Consider the following 6,188-nt stretch of genomic DNA (forward strand, 5'->3'; position numbering starts at 1 on the left):
TAAAATGGATCCATTTGTACCCGAATGTAGCAAAATACCCGAAAATGAAAACATAAACTTGAGACATCATAGTTCAAAGTTCAAACTTATTTCCTAACAACAAGAGTTCAAAGTCTAAAGAGATGAGCAAAGTTCAAAGACAATAAGACATCAAACACCAAACAAGAGACATCAAAGTTCAGACAACAAGAGCAAGACAAACAAAAACAGAAAAACTTGAGACATCACACACCAAAGTTCCATCAAACTATCAAAGAGACAAAGATCAAACTTGAAACTTGAATGCTACTTGAAACCGTAACCGTCCTTGCCTCCTTGGCTTGGCTCCTTGCGAGTTGAATTCATTTCATACTCTACATAACAAAACAGACATCAAACTTAACATTCAAACTTAAAATTCATCAAAGAGATGAGAGATCGAAAGTGTTTCATCAAAGAGAGTAAGAGACATCAAACTTACTCTAGTACTCTACAGTCCTTGCAAGTTGAACTCAGGATCAAACTCTACATAACACAACAAAACAAAAGATCAATTTTCAGAAACAGAAAGTAAAAAGCACATTTGAGTTAAAAGAGTTTAATAGAAGATATAATTACCTCGCATGAGCTCATCTTGCAACTCCACATCCGCAAGCAATTGTTGGATTGTTATCATTCCCTTTTCATTGATATGAATCTCACATTTCATCCATTGCTCTGTGCACATCAAGACTTCAATCATGTAGTGGGTTAAGCAGCTTCTTTGTGGGTTCAATATCCTCCCACTAGTGCTAAATGCAGATTCTGATGCTACTGAAGACACTTGCATTGCAAGTATGTCTCTAGCAATAAGTGATAGAACAGGGAACTTTGGGCTATTGATCCTCCACCAAGATAGCAAATCATACTCAGCACCATTTAGAAGGGTTGGATTCTCCACATTTTCTTTCAAATACAACTCCAGCTCATTTGATGAATCTTGAATTCCTAGTTCTTTAACCACATCTTTGTAGAGACTCTCCATGCTTTCAAAACCAACAGTTCTCTCACAATAATCACTTCCAACTTGTTCTTGAGACTGAAAAGTTGCTCTTTGGGACTGAGTAGATGTCTCTGATTCACCACTGCCACTTCTATTGACTAAAACACTATACTCTGCAAACATATCCTTGAGGATTTGCAAGACTGAATCATGAAGATGAGTAGCCTCAACACTATTCTTACCATAAAGTGTGTCAAAACAAAGCTGAGCAAACTTCATCTTCTTTCTTGGGTCGAATATACTTGCTACTATCAACAACTTATTCATTTCAACCTTCTCTCCAAAAGGATCCCAATACTTCTCTAATTTCTCTAACATAACCAATGCTTTCCATCTCAAATTTGCATCAAGACCAGTACTTGCAGTTAGAGCAGTAATGTTTTTTAAGATGGTAACTATCTCATTGTATATCTTGTGGGAGCACACAGAAGTTGAAGCTGATAGTACTAGTGTAGACTTGTAAAAGATGACAAGAAATTGAACCAACCTCTCAACTGCATCGAAATCCTTCTTGGCTGCTGGTCCAACCCTTTTTGTCCCATCCAGTTTTTCCTCAAAGTAGTCATTATAGACTTTGTCTTCAGCTTGCATCTTTTCAAATGCCACCCTAAACCTCAAAGCTTGTTCTAACATAATGTAAGTGGAGTTCCATCTGGTCTTGACATCTAAAGGTATGCTTCCACGTTTAACTATTGCTGTTTCCACTCGAAGATCAAAAGTTTTCAATCTGTCCGTTGTACCTCTCAGATAATTAATTCCATTCCTGATGGCAGCCACATTGTCATCTACCTCTGTCAGACCATCCTTAACAATCAAATTCAATATATGAGTGGCACACCTTAGATGCAAATAATCACCTTTAAGAATAAATGCATCATTCCCATTAAGTTGCGTAAATGCTTCCTTGAATCTCCTTATTGCTGAACTGTTAGCAGTGACATTGTCTACTGTGATGCAAAAGATCTTCTTGATGTCCCACTCTTCCATACAATCCATAAGAACCTTGGAGATTGTTGAACCTTTATGATCCGGAACATTCTTGAAACCAATGATCAGCTTCTTTAACTTCCACCAAGCATGAATATAATGAGCAGTAATGACCATATAACTATTTCCAGTATATGGAGCCACCCAAATATCGGTTGTTAATGACAACCTCTGTTTATTCTTCCCAAGAACCTTCTTCATAGCTGCTTTCCTCTTAACAAACATCTCCACAACATCTCTTGTTGCTGTTCTACGAGAGTGCGCCTTATACAACTATACTTTGGCACAAAAGTGTCTCCAAGCTAAGCACTCTATGAAAGATAATGGCAGCTCAGCTAAAACCAACAACTCATTGGAAGCTTCCCGAAACACAGATTCAGACACTTTACTCAATCTAAGATCACCATTAATACCATATGGACTAAACACATTCTGACTTTTTTCTGTATGTGCAGCTTGCCATACCTTGTACGACTTACATGCAGTTAGTAGATGCTTAGAGAGATTGGAGGTACCGGACTTGCTTGGACATTTCATTTGTTTCCCACAATAATGACAATTGCATAAGTCATTATTGCCCTTCTGTTTAGTAAAGTGTTCCCAGACCCACAATGTCACTGCTTTCTTCTTTGTGTTAGAACCATCCTCAATACCTCCGTGACCATGTTTCCTCTTGTTGTTAGCTCCAGGAACAAAACTAGGTGAATCAACATCATCGTCTCTTTCACCATCATCTTCATCACTCAATGGAAACTGATCATTTGGTGGAGGAGGATCAAAAGACGCCATCTGCAGCATTAAGAAAAAATATTTAGCCATTGAACAGGACAGCTTACAAACAAGACCAAAACATTGAACATTACAATTTACACCAACGAAATAAGAAATAGTAAAAATCAGATTAAATCTTACAAACCATACATCACAAACAGTCAGACATTAAGTAGTAACCTATACTAAAGCTTTAACAGTCACAAACAGTCTCAAAACAGTCACAAACCATACATCACAAACGGTCATTACAAATCTTATTTTTTCAATCTTAGCTTAAAACAGAGAAGGCAAATCTTTTTTTCAATCTTAGCACAAACCAGACAAGAACATTGAACATCAAAGGTTACTACTTACTAGAGCTTACATTACAACCTTGAACAGCAAAGACAAAACTTACAATTTATAAACAAAACACCTGAGCTTACAAAAGCAAATCTTTATTCAACCTTAGCACAAACCAGATAAGAACATTGAATAACCTTGAACAGCAAAGGCAAAGCTTACATTGAACATTGAACATTGAACATTGAACAGGCTAGACCGAACATCATAAACAAAACACCCGAGCTTACAAATCTTTTTTTTAAAAACCTCGAACAGCAAAGGCAAAGGTTGTAATATAAATCTAAACACCCGAGCTATCAGAGACAGTAACTTAGACTACAGGCTAGACCGTACATCATAAACAAAACACCAAATCTTTTTTTTTTAAACCTCGAACAACAAAGGCAAAGGTTACAAATCTAAATTTAAGATTAACAAAACAATAGTTAAACAAATAATCGATTAAGTGGGCTACAGAAAAAGAGAAATGAAACAGATCGAAAGCATACCTCTGAATATTGGTTTCTCGACAACGCAGACGGCGGTGAGGAGGAGAGATTATTTAGGGATTCCAGTTTTCTGAATTAGGGTAGACACTGATATATAAGAGATGACAAAGATGTACGGCTCGTACGGAAACCAGGCTGAATCGAGAAAGACAAAAATCAAAAGCATATGCGGGCCGTCAAAAGTGATGATTCATCACACATGTGAAGGTTTGGGAATAAACGATTAAACGAAGAACAACTAAAGTTTGAGAGTATTAGAGTCTCTCAGGTTCATGGGTACCCATTCAGTTCTCGGGTAATAACCGGATCCGACCCGATACTCACGAATATAAGAAATAATTATCCATCGGTTATTTTGGCAATAACCGAACCTGAACCGAATTGGTTATTTCGGGTCGGTTCCGATTCGGGTAAATGGATACAGTGTTTTTTGCCCAGGACTAGTATCGATAGTAACTCTCTAACTCTAACTATAGGCCTATAGCAAAATTTATTCAGAAACAGCTAAAGATTTACTTTTCCCGGGATTATTAGAGTAAACTTAATCCAAAAATAAAATAATCGAGATTATCAGTTTAGACTTCACAATTATATAAAGTTACAGCAATTTCCAAAATACATGATTTTGTATTTAATAACATAAAATATAATATTTGTTATAAGCATAAAATTTGCAAAATGTAGCACTTTCGGAATATAATTTGATGAACTAACATTTTGCAGAATTTTCTGCTATACAAACTAGCATTTACGATGACCTAGAAGATCATGCTATTAATTATTCTGAGATATATTTATAGAGATGTTCGGTATAGAGTAAATGAGGTGATGTTATAATCAAAGTGTGTCTTTAAGCTGAATCGTTATGGTGTATGGCTTTCAAAACATATACTACTACATTGATATGAATAAAGGAAACTATTCTTTCTACCATAAAAAAAACTTTGGAGAAAAAACTCTCTCAGGCACGATTCCCAAAGAGTCTCCTTTAACCAAGTCTTCCGACGCCGGCGGGGCTGGTGCTCACTGGCGTCGGGATCTACCTGTCTCACCATCTACTTGTCGTCGACTGTTACTGTTAGTGCTCGGTTTTGCTTTTCTTTTCCCCATTTTTTCTCTTTATTTTTTCCTTCTAGAACCCTTTTGGCCTTCACCTCCGATCAAAAATCCAAACCCTTTATGCTCTCGCTGGACTTCCTTTCACCGGAGAGGGTTGCTCGACAAAACTCTCTGTCAGTTTCGGGTAGCTGCTACAACTCCCTCTCAACTTGGCGATTTATGGTGGAACTAGGGTTTTCCCCAGTGGACCTAGCTTCCAAAATTGATTCAACTCACGGTCAATGTCTGATTCCACTCATCCTTCACGCACCGGAGAGGATTGTTCCGCTAATCCCTCCGCCAAGATCGGACAAACATCTTCTTCAGTCCTCAATTAGGCAAACGGTTGTGACTCTAGGGTTCTCCCTAGTGGACCTAGTCTCCAATCCCGAATCAATCCAAGACCACCGGCGATTTTCGCCGACCTATCACTCAACGGAGTTCTCTCTGCCGTTTCCGGTCAGCCGCCATAACCTTTCTCCCCTTTGGTTTTCGATAGTGAAACTAGGGTTTATTCGAGTGGGCTTTGCCCTTTCTACCGGCCCGTTAAACTTATTAAATATAAAGCCCACAGTTCTTGAGCCCAGCCACTCCAGGGTTTTATTAAGGAACAACATCTTGATCCCGCTTTCGTTGAACGGTGGATGCCGGCACTCCTTCAATCCCCTGCTCCCAGACCCCGTGACCTCTGCACCTTGTAATGCCCAATATTGTAACATCGGGGATAACCTCCACGCAATGGCCGATGTATCTCCAAACCCATGTAAGTCCATACATGATCCTTTGTTCCATGTGTTGAAGTCATGTTTTAGCCAATGGTGTGATCAAGATTATTTATTCTATGGTTTCCATTTGATAAGTAATGCATCATTGTTGCTATGGCTCTACATTAATTCCCTGCGAATCATGGTCTTAGTATCCCCTTTGGCATTGTTTTTTGAACCCTCTTGTGGGAAGTTTGTTGGTATATGGATCCTGAATCCAAATGACCTTTATGAGTACGGCTTTGCTATGATCAAAACCAACTTCGATCCTGTGATATCTATAGCATCTATCCTCAAGCCTCTGAGCACCTTCAACCTTGCTCAACCTACTGTCAAGCTGTTGGTCCTTGTTCTCCAACCGGATATAATCTCAGTTTTACTCCTTATCAAACGCCAAACTGTCCTATGACTATGGCTATTGTCTCATCCACTGATTTGATCATGGAAGAGTTTGTTGACAATCTTGACCTCACATGTACCAAGTTTCTCTCAAGGATTTGGCTCAAAACTCTCAAGAATCTCTTGTCGACCTAATCCTACTTTTATCTACTTTTCTTGTTGTTGTATTGGCATTGGGGAATGCCTTCTTTCCTTGTTTTTAAATTTTGTTTGTATGAACTTTATCTCAGTTGAATAACGGTAATGCAAGTTGTTTGACAAAAAAAAAAAAAAAAAAAAAAAAAAAAAAAAAAAAAAAAAAAAAAAAAAAAA

The 6,188-nt window shown here is 38.0% G+C and overlaps 1 long non-coding RNA gene across 1 annotated transcript; it reads right to left on the reverse strand.

The window, feature by feature from the left end:
• On the reverse strand, nt 253–652 carry LOC104779469. Its single transcript, XR_766474.2, has 3 exons — nt 598–652; nt 461–504; nt 253–353 (listed from the first exon to the last, which is right to left on the reverse strand). It is a non-coding gene; the product is annotated as an uncharacterized LOC104779469 (long non-coding RNA).

This window comes from Camelina sativa, chromosome 4 (genome assembly GCF_000633955.1).
Source record: "Camelina sativa cultivar DH55 chromosome 4, Cs, whole genome shotgun sequence".
Classification (NCBI taxonomy): Eukaryota; Viridiplantae; Streptophyta; class Magnoliopsida; order Brassicales; family Brassicaceae; genus Camelina; species Camelina sativa.